This window comes from Cryptomeria japonica, chromosome 2 (assembly GCF_030272615.1).
Source record: "Cryptomeria japonica chromosome 2, Sugi_1.0, whole genome shotgun sequence".
NCBI classification, from domain to species: Eukaryota; Viridiplantae; Streptophyta; class Pinopsida; order Cupressales; family Cupressaceae; genus Cryptomeria; species Cryptomeria japonica.
Genome location: NC_081406.1, coordinates 363,719,360 through 363,732,384, shown reverse-complemented (window position 1 = coordinate 363,732,384; position 13,025 = coordinate 363,719,360).

Genomic DNA, 13,025 nt, shown 5'->3' with positions numbered 1-13,025 from the left:
AATTTCGCTACGAAGTCCCTCGAAAATACAAATTACTAAAACATATAAAAATGTCAAAAAATAGATTTTCACTTTTTGTCATCTTTTCTTTCTCCATCACTTCTTCATCCTTAGATCTCCTTCAAACTACTTTGGACAAAGGTCATGGTAGATAAAATCTATAGCTTTGGTGACTCATGAGGGGACCTTTTCCTACAAAGGAGAGAAACATAAATCTTAACTTTTGCAAACCAAAACCTTATCCATTTGGAAAAAAGTAATGAAAAGGGGAACCAAAAAAAATAGACCTTCATAAAAAACAAAAAAATAGAGACAATAAACATGTGCAACTTTGTACTTTGAGGTAAGGAAAACTAGAGAGTACATTCCCTTAAGGAGAATGCGGGGTGTGCAACAACACTTCTTGAAAAACAATAGTAGCTAAACTAATCCTAAGCTAACCTAAACTAATTAGTAGTGGAAGAAACTAAACAAATCCATTGACCAACTTATCAAAATAGCTTCCCTTTTTTAGTAGATTTTTATGCTTCACATGTTCCTAGACAACTATCCAAAAGAGAGAAAATAATAAGTGTAGATAAAAGCTACAATAATAGTAGGTTTATCCACAAGGAATTGATGGAAACATGTCAAAGTTAGTCTGAAGGAGATCTAGACCCATGTAGAGGTGATGGAGCAATTAGAGAACAAAAAACTCAAAAATCCGTTATTTGGTATTTTTCTATGTTTTAGTACTTTGCATTTTTGGAGGCCTTCAAAGAAAAATTTGGGGTTGAGATTGTAGTTGATCCTTCAACTCAATAGCCAAAGGCATGGCATTTAGGGATTGAAATTATATCTTTTGAAGACCTTTTTGATGGTGTAAGCAGTTTCAAATTTTGAGCATTGAGTAGGGAGTTATGACCCTTCCAACTTATTATCATCACATGTCAAAGGGACGCAGTTTCTTGTTAAACTATAGCCCCTTATTCTCATAAAGATATGTGAGCATTCCACACATCATCACCGCACAATTTTTAAAAGAAAAAGGAAAAGAAGGCTCTATAAGTTTTTCCAACATGCCACATGTCGACAAGGCACATGTATAGGAATGTTTTGAGCCTAGGGAGATTTCAAAAGTGTGCCACTATTTCTTTTGAGGGAGGGCCATGGGAGACATTGTATGGAAAAACTAGAGAGTGTGAAAATGGATGCAAGCAGAAGCCTACATAATCAAGTAGTTGCAACACAAAAAAAGAGGGGGAGATTTCCAAGTAGTGATGCCACCGTGAAAAAGAATGATTGATTGTGGGTAGTTGTAACAACCTTCATCATGGTATCAAACAGACAACAAATATGTAAGAGCCTATTCAATTGCAATCACTATTTGAGATCAAAAACATTTTTTCTATAAAATCCTATGGAAACATTGTAATGGGGGCTCCACATTTTCAACAATTTTCAGTAGACTTAGTGGTAGAAGCATTTTCAATTATCTCAAATGTTAGCGAATTCCCCTCATGGGAAGGATTTGAATATCTTACACAATGGAAAAATGACCTTTTTTAATTTGTTCTCCCCAACAATGAAGAGGATGTGGTGCTTTGTGTTTAATATTCCAAAGTTTTTTGTTTCTCACTATTTCTAATCTTACTTCCATAATTTCTAACTCTATGGTTGTCTCTCATAATTTCAAGTTATGCATGTTCTCTTTTTAAACTATGTAATTTTTTTATTGTTATGGATTATATTACGCATAAATGAAGGGAAACCTAGTTAAATTTCATGCATATCACTTTAGGATAGGTTTGTATCTTGTTTTCTTTATGTGTATTTCTATCCCTTTCCATTCCCCTTTGAAATTTGAAGAGCTGGCTTCTAAGATCCTAGAGGTTGTTTCATGGGTTGCACTCAATCCCACATCTATAAAACTTCCTAACCACACTATTCTTAAGGTAAAAGCCTTATTGGGGATCAACAATAGCCATTGAAGAAGCAGATGGAATCCCTCCAAAATATTAAGAACAAAATAGTTTCCACTTGTGAATGATGTCCTCCTATGGCAAATAGGCAAGAAAATTTTGATCGTCTTGATATCCATCTTTATGCTTGGAAGTAAGAGTAACTAAGGGTGGCTTGCAGCTCTCTAGCTAAGATAAATATCTCATAGGGAATCCTCTTGAATGTGTCAAGTCCAAGTAATCAATATTGGACCTGCTGCTATTCTCTGCTTCCTTTAGGTCTTATTGACCAATAGGTGTTGATCCTAATGGATCATCTAGTGGAATGGGGACCTCCTCTTGTTGTGCATGCTCATAATGATCATCTAGTTTATGAGATGACATCTTGATGTCAATAGATGAGCAAAAAACTAACTCATCCCTAAATAGGCCTTCATTAGTCTCCTCTTTGCTTCTTTCCATGATAGGGATTGCCCTTAACTCATAACAATCCTCATGCTCACATGGTCAACCAATCTCCTCAATATTTTCATGCTACTCCAAGAATTTTTCTATTATAGATATAAAAAAATTCCTCATCTTCATGGTCAACAAAGCAAGGAAGATGATCAAATGAGAGGGATAAGTCCTCTTGTTTATTTTTATCCCTTACTTGTCTGATACCTTACAATTGAGAATGATAATCTTCATTTTTATATTGTGTTACTTAGGGTATCTCTTCATCCTTGCAAGAACATGGAAGCTTACAACCATCATGATTCTCTTCTTTGTTCTCTTTTTCATGCAAAGAATCAGCCCTCTAGACAACAAGTCCACCCTTAAATAGTCAAGCAGTATTAGAGACAGAGAGTTGAGGGGAAAATATTTATTGTAGAGGAGACATAGGAATTTTTATTTCCTAAATGGAAATAGGCCCTTGAGAGGGATGCTCTTGTGTAATGGTAGGGTGAGAAGGAACACTTTATTCAAAGCTTGGGATTTCAAATTTAGGAGCTACGATGGCTGATTTATCCTCTTGCATGAGTTGCTTTTCCATAGCCACTAGTCATCTGATCTCCTCTTCCCTAGAAGAAACTTCTCTTTCTCCTTTCTTTGATCTTCCACCTTCTATTGTTGAAGTTGAATGGTAGTGAGCAAGTTGATTTTGCAGTAGAGTATTTTTTTCTCCTCCTTAATATACTTCAACTACTCTTGGAAATTAAACATTATTTCTTTGACACTGAAGTCTTCTAAGCCCTTTATATTATAAGGTATGCTAGGAGGATAAGCATAATGATTGGGAGTGAAATAGGCTTCCAAGGGTTATTGGTAAGTGTAGCCAAACTGTCAAGAAGGTTGTACAGGGTGGGTGGGAGGAAAGCATTAGGAAATTTCTCATGACTTGATGTAGCAGAGAAACATGGAGAAAAATCAACAACATTACCAGCTTGAGATCGCTAGTAGGGAGGTGGAAAGAATGTATTTTAATGGAAAGGAGGAGAAAATATATTTTGTCCATAATATCTTTCCATACCAAAGAATAAGGAAGGTAAAAGATCTACAAATGATGTTTTAAATAAGAGCAAAAATTCTACTTAGAACAAAGAACCAAGTACATACCAATACAATCTCACAAGTTGCTTAAAACTTCATAGTTGCCAAGTTATTGTGAAGTGTCCCTTCAAGGGTAAATATGTTGAAGAGTGCACCAAAATCTCTAGTGATGAAAATCCACCAACACCAGACGTGCTAGAAAAAGAACTGTTGATCCCTATAGTTTACACCTACAAGAAAATGGCCTTGTGGGAAGCTTTGTGAACTAGGAACAAATTGCACCTCACAGAAAAACCCTCAGGATTTTAGAAGATATCTCTTGATTTAGAGGAGCAATGGAAAAGCAAAGATAAAATAACATAAGAAAATTCGAAGGCGATGCGCTAAAGCTTTTACAACACTTTAATGGGAAAACACACAAAACTATGTCACATTTTAGACCAACTTATCAACATGAATGAATTTAAGTAATTCTAACTTAAATAAAAATTATCAAACATATGGTATATATAGATTCATTATAGCTAAGTTATATATGGGCCATAATTTTTACAATTGGAAATGTCTACTAAATGTATATTTTATACCACTTTGGGTCTAATTACAAAAAAAAATAAAAATAAAAATAAAAAACTCGATGTTTCAACAACTCCCTACTTTTTTATTTTTAACAAGCACAAGCAAATTATGGGAGGAGGTCCAAATGTTCTCGGGTTTCAGAACAAGGTTCCATGGAATGGAAGATGGCGGCAAGATGATAGTGCGGGATGAGAGGGTGTGGCAAGACTTTAGAGTAGAACTATAGGGAATGGTAGATGGTGGCAAGGCTCCAATGTCCCCCATCAAGCTCACCAAGGACAGTCAAAGGATGCCCCTCATTTCAGCCAATATTCAAAATTTGACATCAACCCCTTCATCAAAATCGTCAGGGATAAACCTTTCATCAAACCGATTTTAGACTTACCCTCAGGAAACCAATGGTTGAATCATTTTGCATGTCTACAAGACCAGCCAGATAGCCCTGACACTTTTTTAGTAGTCCTCTTTCTCATTAGGCCTGCTCATTTCATTCCCATCCTCACAAAGCATATGGTAACCTACAAAATCATTTGAACTCCAACACCTCTTCTTAGGGAGCTTCTCTTAACCATGGGGCTTGTAAGGTCCCTAGTGGTCACCTAGGCCACCATCTACCTTTTCAAAAATCATTTGGGCGGGAAGAAAATTCAAAATTCATTTGGGCGGGAAATTTTTTTTCAAAATCCTGTCAAAAAACTTCCACTTCTAAATCCTTTTTGATCGAAACACAAATAGAAACAACAAATTTTTGACATCTGTGAAGCATCTCCATCCATCCCTCATGAGCCCTCTCTTAAGGTTTGCCTTGTTGAAGGGAAAATTGGAGCAGACCAACAAGGAGATCATGGAGATCCCCTCAAGTTAATACCAGTGCACTTGGTGTGGAAAAGAAAACTGGCGGAGTGTAAAGAGACAGATTCCTCTTTCCCCATTCTGACTCGAGCTCCGATTGAGAACACCTCTGATATCAAGATATCCTTTCCTAACCACATTCTCTCCTAGTCAGTCTCTTTTCTCTAGAAATCAGCTCTCATCGGTAATTTTAATTCTTCAATCCCTATTCAAACCCTACGTTCATGGGCAAATAGTCATTGGCTGGGTCTTCATGATATTTTCTTCATCGGCAGCCACTCAGAGTTTTTTATAGCTCTATTTTCTTCACTAGAAGATAGGGATGCATTTCATAAAAATGTAAGGCTGGTTTTGTCAAGGGGATAGTCTTTTTACCTTATCCTAGATTCCAATGTTTAAAGTAGATGCTAATCTTTGTAGATTTTATCCTTTCTGGATCTCTTTTCTAGGTTTGTCTTTGGAATACAAAGACCCAGATATTTTGGAGACCATGGCCAATCAAATAGGCATTTTTGTCTCTCATGAGCTTATACTCTTTGAAACAATTCAGAGAGATGTTAGGGTCTACCTTCTCCTTGCCTCAAATAAGACCCTGCCAAAGCACCTAACCATCTCATCAAAATGGGGTTTGTGGCATCAAGACAATGTATTGGATAATGCAGAGGTCATCTACAAATATCACCAACAGTCAGGCAATTTCATGAATACCTGTAGTGGTCATGAGCTCTCAGAGCTTTTAGTCTATAAAAATCACTGCTCAAACCCTCTTCTATGTACTGCCCATCAACATGAGGCAGTTTTGTCTTTTAATCCTGTACAATCATATAATGATCCCTCAGAACCCCAAGATGCCTTAAATTTTGAACCACCCTATGTTCAATGGATTAATTAGTTGACCCACTTTTTTTAATCATGTATAGCTGGATTCTTTATAGCTATAAATTTGCCCCCATGCCCACACCGGTTCTCCAATTATGTGACAAAACATCTGATGACAGAGAAACTATAGTTTGGGACCTAATGTTCAATGAATCCCCGATTGATATCTAGAATTCAATGTAGAATTTATCAGTTTCAGGGATAGATGCCTCAAACAAGGAGGGTGATATCTAGGAAGTAGCAGATGATATCCTATCTACTCTAGATACCACTATGATTGAGGAAATTGCAGAGGAGGAAGGTGTTAGTATGACAAATGTAATGTGTCCCTTACGAAAAACAAGGTGTTGTTGTTCAACTACTGACATCTCAAATAAAGGGAATCCCCCCTTGGAAATTAGTCAGGAAGAAATGGAAACCCTTTCACAAGATGTCGAGGAAAAAAAAATTATTTTTGACTATGCACAATCCTTATCGGTTGAGCAGAGCCCCAGTTTGAAATCAAATGGCTTTACAACCCCAAAAAAGAGAGGTAGAAAACCAAAATCTATGAAGATCCAAGAAGAAATAGAGGCAGGTGTGGAGAGTACTCTAGACGAAAAATTTAAAGTATCAAAAAGAATTACAAGGAGTGCAAAAGGCACTCCCTGCTCACAATGAAAATGATTTTTGGAATGTCAGGGGCACTAATGCCCCTAACAAAAGAGGGAGAATCAAATCTCACCTTGATTCTTCAAAGGCTGAAATAAAGATATAAATATATCACAGGAAATGTATCATAAAAAAGTGGCTAAATGGACACAATTTGGATTGGCCCACATGCAAGGTGTTGGGGCCTTGGGAGGATTGCTTACATTATGCAATCCTTAAAAAGTTCAAGTTCCCTTATTAGAACAAGATCATAACTGGCAAATGTTGAAAGCAGTATGCTATGACATGACCTTTACAGTATTCAATGATTATGGGCCCATTCCCACTCAGAAAAAGAAAGACCCATGGGACGAACTGACTCTGTTACTCCAACAAGAAGAAGCACATAATTTCATCATTGGAGGAGACATTAATGCAATCTTGTCTCATAAGGAGAAATAAGGAGGAATCTGCCTAGCCCCACGATCTATGCAGGATTTTCTAAGTTTCACAATAGAAAATAACTTATTGGATGTGATCCCCAATAATGGTCTCTTCACTTGGACTAATAGGAGATCAGGTTTCCTCTAGATTGCAAAGAGACTCGACAATTTTTTCATTCCCTTGGAATGGTGCCTTAATTAGGTCAATTATTACTTAGACATTCTCCCTATTGTTGAATTAGATCACTTCCCAGTGTAAATCGTCCTTGAATGGTAAAAACAGAACCCCATGCCAGTTTTTGGCTCCTCCTTCAAGTTTGAGCATATGTGGTTTAGACATCCACATTTTCAAGCTTTATTAAGACAATGGTGGGTATCTACCCCTGCATGTAGTGGAACAAAGATGTTTCATTTTTTTAAGAAAATTTAGTTTAAGGTCCAGGCTAAGGAATGGAATAGAAAGATCTTTAATAATGTTTTTTCTCAAAAAAAAATCATTGCTCAAAAACTGGAAGAAGTTAACCAAAACATAATTTCCAAGGGCTTGGATCAGCTCCTGCACTCTACACAGAAGGGTCTTCAAAGTGAGTGGGAAGAAGTTTGTAAGAGAGAAGAAGAATATTGGAGACAGAAATCAAGAGAGCTCTGGTTGAAGCAGGGAGATAAGAACACAAAATTCTTTCATGCTTCCACAAAACAAAGAAAAGCATCTAATGTTATATTCTCAATCAAGCATGAGGACTCAGGGGTATTAATTAAAAATTTACCAGACATTCAAGAACATGGAGTAAAGTTTTTTAAGAATCTTCTAGCCCCCCCACCCTCTAATTTAGATCCTTTTTGGAAGGATAATGTTGATCTTTTACTACAATCTATCCCACCTTTGATCTCCGATTAGGATAACAGAGCCCTATTGGCCCCCTTCACTATGGAGGAAGTCCACAAAGTGGTATTTTCCCTTTCCCCAGATAAAGCCCCAGGTCCAGATGGGCTCACCGCTCTCTTTTTTAAAAAGTGTTGGGATGTGATTGGTTTTGACCTCTTAGAGGTAATAGAAGAATCCAGGAAAAGGGGAGCAATGCTAAAATGTTTTAATGCAACAAATATTATTCTCATCCCAAAAACCCCTTCCCCCTCAACATTCATAGAGTTCAGACCTATTTCTCTTTGTAACACGATATATAAGATTGTAACTAAGGCCATTTACCTTAGAATGAACTACCTTATACCTAAGATCATTTCGCAAGAACAAGGGGTTTTTGTCCCTGGTAGGGAGAGTATGGAAGGAGCCCTAGTAGGGCATGAGTTTTTACACTCTGTCCATGAAAGCCAATAAGAAAATTTTGTTATCAAACTTGATATGATGAAGGCATACGACTGGGTTAAGTGGGATTTTCTTTTTAAAGTATTATCAAAATTCGGCTTCTCAGACAAATGGTGCAAATGGATCAAAACTTGCATCTCAGGTGCACATTTTTCTATTCTAATAAATGGTCACCCCTCAGGGTTTTTTCAGGGTACACAAGGAATAAGACAAGGTGACCTTTTGTCACCTTTTCTCTTCATTCTCATGGAAGATGCCTTGAGTAGATACATCAATGTTCAATCTTCAAAAGGGCTTTGGCTTGGTGTCACTCTTCCAGGTACTTCAATAATAGTAACTCACTCTCTTTTTGTTGATGATACATTTTTATTTGGTAAGTCTTCTCTAAAAGAAGCCAAGCTCATCAAGCAAACACTGGATATCTATTCTTCTACTTCAGGTCAAAAACTAATGCTGCCAAGTCTAATATTTTCATTTTCAACACTCCTTCAATCTTGTCACAAAGAATATGCAAGACCTTGGGCTTCTCAATGGACCAATTGCCATCCTCCTACCTTGGCATCCCCTTTTTTATGGGATCAAACAAACCGTCTTATTGGTATGTTGTCATTGGTAGAATCTAGGCACAAATCTCAGCTTGGAAAGTAAGGTGGCTTTCACTATCAGGAAGAATCCTTCTTATCAAGTCAGTGCTAACAACAATACTGAACTATTACATATTTGTCCTCAAAGCTCCCTCATCCATCATCCAACAATTGCGAAAACTCATTAGAGATTTTCTATGGAATAGTAATATGACAAATGAAAGGAAAATCCCCTCAACCTCTCTAAAAAATATGTCATGCCAAAATTCCCAAGGGGGAGTGGGACTTCAAAATTTTAAGCATCGCAACAAGGCCTTTGGAGAAAAACTAATTTGGAAAATGTACACTAACCCTATCTCCAAATGGTGCCAGAGTATGCAATCTAAATATTTGGGCAATACTCAACCATCAAGAGTGTTGACAATTTTAGACCCTCCAAAGGGGTCTTCTATTTGGAACTTCATGATGGATTCAAGATATCTAATATCTAAGTATGTTTCATGGGAAATCAATAATGGTCCCAATGCTAACTTCTAGACAGATTCATGGTGTGGGCATCCTGCTATTGCTCATGGTTGCTTCCTTAGGTGGTGGCAACCCCTTTGAAAGGTCGTTGCCCCTTCATTGTTGTTCTTAGTTTACATAGTCAATAATTATTATCATTACTATTAATAACCATTAATGCCAAACAATAAATTAATAGTTAAACTAAAACCATTAGATGTTATAATAATTAATAATTCAATGGTAATCATCAAATATTGTTATTATAAAAAATATGCATAAAACATTTCCCAATCTAGAAAAAGATGAGGGGATATGAAATTGAGTCCCACCCATCTTTTTTATCTCATAGACTTAGATTTCAATTACAATTTAATTGTTGTAACTGTACAAATGAATATTTTGTATTTAACAATGATAATTTCTAGAATTTTGATAGTTTAGGTATTCTTTCTTCTGTCACATTCATTATAGTTTGAGTGAATTTGAAAATTTGAAAATTTGAAATTGACTGTCATATTCATTTTGCAGGATTTTTTTGATGCAAAAATTAAAAAGATGGGAATCAAGAATTCCTATTTTTCTCTTTTTGTGTCAAAAAAATCCCTAACAAAAGAGAAGAATCACATTGAAGGATTTGCACCAAAGGTATATATTGTTGCTTGATTTTGTCACTATTTTGTATTTTACTTTATAGTTTTATTGACCAGTTAATCTTGTTTTCGAGGTTGCTTGGGTAACCAAATCAAGGGAAACAAATCTTGAAATGCCCATAGCAATTCACCCTATTAGTGAAACTGTAATGTACCATTTTGTGCAATCTTGTTAGATGGGAATTTAAACATCCTACACCTTTAATCAGTTAAGTGATCCTACGCCAGTGGATTTGGTTGATTGTTTAGTGTTAATGTATATGACATTTGTAACATGCAATAACCTATGCAAATTTGAAATAACAACTTTGACATCCTTGTAGCAGAAAAGGAGGGAAAGGCTACCCCTTTTTTTTGAACATCAAATAACTGAAAGGAAACTTGATCTTAACTAAAATCTTGAATTAAACATAGATCTATGCTATGAGCGAAAATAGTAGATATGAATGCAACTTTAACATTTCAATTTAAATGAAAAGAGAGGTTTAAAAAATACATGGAAGAAATTATGAACACAACTATAACTCATTGGGGTACAAAATTGAGTGACTACGTGTCTGTTGTAGAAATATTTTCAAGGAAAATAATCTGGAAAGATCCCACTCTTCTCCCAATATCCATCCAGCAATCTTCCTCATTGGCCAATATTTTATTGAATAGGATAGTTATCATGTCTAACAAAGATGATGTGTTATTTTGAGCAGCTTCAAAATTAGGGCAATATTCAATTAAAGAAGGTTACAATGCCCTACAACAGGGTTGCAGCAGTAAGGTAAGTAGCTGGGCATACTCTTTCTGTTGGAATGACATTATTTTACCAAAAGTAGAGTGTTTTGTGTGGCTAACATTGAACAAAAGAATCCTAATAGCAGAGAGATTAGTAAAACTAGGCATTACACAAGCTTTTAATTGTATATTTTGTGACTTAGAGGAAGAATCAGTTGATCATTTATTTCTACACTACTCCTTTGCCTCCCAATGTTGGTTCTTCATCATGAATAAACTCCAAGTTATGTTTACCTTTCCGAAATCATTGTGGGATATGTTTAACTCTTGGCCTCTTTTATTTTCTACATCAACCTTCTCATGCATTTGGAAATGTGCTCTTGCTCACATTATTTGGGCCATTTGGTGGGGGAGGAATAAAAGAATCTTCAGAAAAACACCCTCATCTCTAGATCAAGTTTTGATCAAATTGCAAAATTTGATTATAGAAATCATAAATTATTCTCTCACTAAATCCAAGGACATCAAGTCATTTACCCAGTGGGATAAGAAAATTGCAAAACTATGGCATGGTATTATTTTTCCAATAGGGATTCCCCCGAACTGGTCCTTAATTCATGTGAGAGACAGGTCATCCATAAAATGGGTACCCCTAGCACCTAATTCATTTAAGATCAACTTTGACGACTCTTCCTGTGGAAACCCAGGGAAGTCAGGAATCAGAGTTTACATTCGAGATCAATTTGGAAAAATGTGTGCTTTCCAAGCTTCACCCATCCCTCTGGGTATGAATAACTTGGAGGAGGTAGATGCCTTACTAGCCAGTTTGGTGTTAGCAAGGAAATGTGGCTTCTCTAATATACACATAGAAGGTGATTCATTAGTTATTATCAACTCCATTACCTTGAAAAAATCCAAGACCTGGAAACTAACTTATTTTCTGAAGCACACCTTGGATCTTCTCAACACTTTCTCAGACTACATTGTCAATCACACGCTAAGAGAGGGCAAATTCATTGCTGACATGTTAGCAAATATGGGTTGTGATGGCATTTCAGTGGAGTCGGTCACAATTCCTACTAAACTATCTTCTTTTCCTTAATTGCTTGATTTAGTACAAAAGGAAAGTACAACACTCTTATCACAAGCTACTTCTTATTAAATACTCGCATGTAAGCATTTAACCGATGCCTGTGAACAAGAAGGCTAATAGGAAACTTCCATTTATGCTTTTAAATATATTTTGTAGATGGCATGTATGGAACTTTACTACGAAGTACTCAGGGATTTCCATAATGTTACTTCACATGGGGCAAAACAGATTTAGGCCTCTCACACATCCCCTCGACTACATTATGGTCACAAAATTAATGCAAGAATTGCAAACATGATCCTAAAGTCCGATCATTTATTGCATTTTGAGATGGTAATTTTTGGTTATAAATGAAACCAACCTGCTCTTATACACACAGCTCTCAGCGGAAATTTTTGAAGTACCTTAGTGCTCTGCAATATGGAGAACGGCTCTTATGGAGGATGCAAGCAAATGCACTAGGAGTATATGCCATGGAACGGCTGGGTTTCAGTGCAAATTTCAAAACCTTCAGTGGATTTTCATGGACACATCAATGAGAGGGACCTCGACCAACTTTTTCTTCTACACAATCCACAATTGAGAAGAGATGTCAAAGACTTCATCGGTGAGGAGATGTTATCCCCTCAAGCCAAAAGGATTATGTATCCCTATCAACTTCTCAGTTCCTTTTTTGTCAAATGCTCTGGATCTCTTGCAATTTATCCCTCTTCTTGAATTAGTGTTCTTCAAGCTGGTAAGACAAGATGTGCTTGCTCTAGCCTCATTCCACGAAGCCTTAGAAAAATATAATCTATGGCAGGGGTCAGCTCTCCTTGGGGGCCTCTTTCCATGCCAATTTATTCAGCCTAGCCATGCTTACATGGTACTCTATGACCAAATAAAACATGCCCTTGAATGGCAAAACTTCTGCTATGTGAAGAATAACCTGCATCAATTCAGCAGACAATTGGATGACAACATTGTGCACAGAGTCAAAATTAAAGTTGGGGCTCTAATGGAGATCCTGAAAATAGACAATGTTGACCCCTGTGTGCCAATTTCGTAATATGTGGAAAGGGGATGGGATATAGATAGGGTTCCAGACCTCAACGTACCAATGCAAGATGAAGCCATGGGATGGACTACTCCATCTCTGCTCACCTTTAATGCCCTTGTAATTCAGACCCAAGAAGATGTTGCCATGGTTGAGTAAAATTATTCTGGCTTTGGTTTTTGCTAATCAGAATATGCTCTTTTTTGACGGGTGGAAAATCTTATGGCAACCGATATGACCTAAAAAAAT